General features: G+C 37.8%; 1 non-coding gene across 1 annotated transcript; it reads left to right on the top strand.

The window, feature by feature from the left end:
- Positions 1-2,768: 2,768 nt before the first annotated feature.
- LOC138093281 (U6 spliceosomal RNA) lies at positions 2,769-2,875 on the top strand. Its single transcript, XR_011146033.1, has one exon. It is a non-coding gene; the product is annotated as a U6 spliceosomal RNA (small nuclear RNA).
- Positions 2,876-3,103: the final 228 nt, after the last annotated feature.

Genomic DNA, 3,103 nt, shown 5'->3' with positions numbered 1-3,103 from the left:
TTATCTTCATCTATCTCTTTTTTGCTTTTTACTAATTGCTACCACTTTTTTGTTTAGGCCTTTGTTACATTTTCCCTGGGATAATTTCAACATATTAGTTTTCCTACTTACTCATTTATGCTCTAAGATTATAGTGACCCAAATAAAAACCCTATCCTGGAAAAGTTCACGTTCTATCAGGAAGTCTAACATGGATGTAGATAATTTTAATAATAACATATTAAGGTACAATTACAGAAATAAATGTAAGAAGCTGACTAACATTAAGAAAGGAAGTAATTAACTCTGGAAGTAAATATTAAAGAGAGTAATCAGACCATGGAATTATTGAGATTTTGGTCATGTTGTTTCTGTAGCAAGTGTAGAGGCAAATTTTTGTTCTCATGTTCTAAATAAATTAAAGATTGATTTGTAATATTTTTAAAACAGAAGAGCATAAAATTTCCAGTTTATGAGCAAATAGATGCAGCTGAGATGCAACTTTGGCAACTGAGTTAGCCACAAAACTAATGTTTCTCTATTGACTTATCTGAGAATGGAGTGGAAAATATCTTGTCAGTATATGTCTAAGTAGATACACATTTGTTTATGTATTAGTTAAATCAGATAACATGTTAAATCTATCAGTTATAAAAAATGTAAAACCTTTGGTCATTCAGCATTTATGCAGCTTCTGTATTTGTGGGACATGTATATATATCTATAAAATACAGGGTGCCTATTGTAGCAAATTGTGGCCGTCTGGGCTTCTCAGGTGGCTCAGTGGTAAAGAATCCACCTGCCTATTTGCCAGAGCCACAGGAGATGTGAGTTCAATCCCTGGGTCGGAAAGATCCCCTGAAGAAGGAAATGGCAACCCACTCCAGTATTGTTGCTTGGGAAATCCCATGGACAGAGGAGCCTGGCAGGCCACAATCCAGGGGGTTACAAAGAATCAGACACAACTGAGCGACCGAACACACATAACGTGATTAAGCTACAGTAGAGTCAGACACGACTGAGCGACTTCACTTTCACTTTTCACCTTCATGCACTGGAGGAGGAAATGGCAACCCACTCCAGTGTTCTTGCCTGGAGAATCTCAGGGACGGCAGAGCCTGGTGCGCTGCTGTCTATGGAGTCTCACAGAGTCGGACACGACTGAAGCAACTTAGCAGCAGCAGCAGCAGCAGTAGCAGCAGAGTCAGTATAGATATCCCCTAAATTTGCAAGTGTATACTTCAAGATAGCTTTCTTTTTTTTTTTTTTTAACTTTTTTTTTGTCTTGGGGTATAGGCAATTAACAATGTTGTGATAGTTTCAGGTGAACAGCAGAGGGACTCAGCCAACATCTACATGTATCCATTCTCCCCCAAACCCTTCTCCTATCCAGGCTGACCACATAACATTGAATAGAGTTCCATATGCTATACAGTGGATCCTTGTTGGTTATCCATTTTAAATATAGCAGTGTGTACATGTCCATCCCAAAGTCCCTAACTATCTCTTCCCACTGAGAAGCAGAATTTTGTTCTTGAAGTCTGTCTCTTTCAGTTTTGTAAGTTGATTTGTATCATTTCTTTTTCAATTCCACATATAAGGGATGTCACACAGTATCTCTCCTTCTCTGACTTAACTTCACTCAGTATGACACTCTCTCGGTCCGTCCATCTTGCTGCGAATGGCATTATGTCATTCTTTTTAATGTCTGAGTGATATTCCATTGTTTATATGTACCACTTCTTCTTTATCCATTTCTCTATCGATGGATATTCAGGTGGCTTCCATGCCTTGGCTATTGGCTGTTGTTAACAGTGCTGCAATGAACGTTGGGATGCATGTATCCTTTTATATCATGCTTTTCTCCAGATACATGCCCAGGAGTAGGATTGCAGGGTCATATGGTAGCTCTGTCTTTAGTTTCTTTCTTTCTTTCTTTATTTTTATTTATTTATTTATTTTTTAATTTTAAAATCTTTAATTCTTACATGTGTTCCCAAACATGAACCCCCCTCCCACCTCCCTCCCCATAACATCTCTCTGGGTCATCCCCATGCACCAACCCCAAGCATGCTGTATCCTGCGTCAGACATGGACTGGCGATTCAATTCTTACATGGTAGTATACATGATAGAATGCCATTCTCCAAAATCATCCCACCCTCTCCCTCTCCCTCTGAGTCCAAAAGTCCGTTATACACAGCTGTGTCTTTTTTCCTGTCTTGCATACAGGGTCGTCATTGCCATCTTTCTAGATTCCATATATGTGTGTTAGTATACTGTATTAATGTTTTTCTTTCTGGCTTACTTCACTCTGTATAATCAGCTCCAGTTTCATCCATCTCATCAGAACTGATTCAAATGCATTCTTTTTAGTTTCTTAAGGAACCTCTATACTGTTCTCCGTAATGACTCTACCAACAAAATAGCTTCCTTATTTTTAGTGATTTTCTGAAGCAGATGTAACATTGATATTTTAGAAGCAGATAATTTTTAAACATACTTCTGAAATTAAAATTTTAAATATATAAGATATGCTCTCTATATATTTTAAGTTAGAAAGTCTCTGCTATCTTAGCCAGTGTATATAGACTTATAATCCACAGTTAACTAACAGTTATCTGTACTCTGCCTTAATGATATTGACTGTAGAGTATTGTACTAGATGTTAGTTGCTGCATTTCAAGGTGAATATTATCAACAAAAAAATACATCCAGTGATGGCAAAGAAGACAGCAAGCTATCTCACTTGAATTATGGTTAAAGGAATTGGGTTAAAAGAACTAGGGAGTGCTCACTTCGGCAGCACATATACTAAAATTGGAACGATACAGAGAAGATTAGCATGGCCGCTGCTCAAGGATGACACGCAAATTCGTGAAGCGTTCCATATTTTTGATACAGCATGCTTGGGGCTGGTGCATGGGGATGACCCACAGAGATGTTATGGGGAGGGAGGTGGGAGGGGGGTTCATGTTTGGGAACACATGTAAGAATTAAAGATTTTAAAATTAAAAAAAAAAGAACTAGGGAAAATTTTAAGTCTTTGTCAATATGTGAAGAGGTAGAAGGCAGACTGTTGGAATAAAGAAGTGTACGAATAACAACCTTTAGGAATAACTTTA

The sequence above is a fragment of the Capricornis sumatraensis genome, chromosome 1, assembly GCF_032405125.1.
Source record: "Capricornis sumatraensis isolate serow.1 chromosome 1, serow.2, whole genome shotgun sequence".
Lineage (NCBI taxonomy): Eukaryota > Metazoa > Chordata > Mammalia > Artiodactyla > Bovidae > Capricornis > Capricornis sumatraensis.
This window is presented reverse-complemented; position numbering and strand designations above follow the sequence as displayed.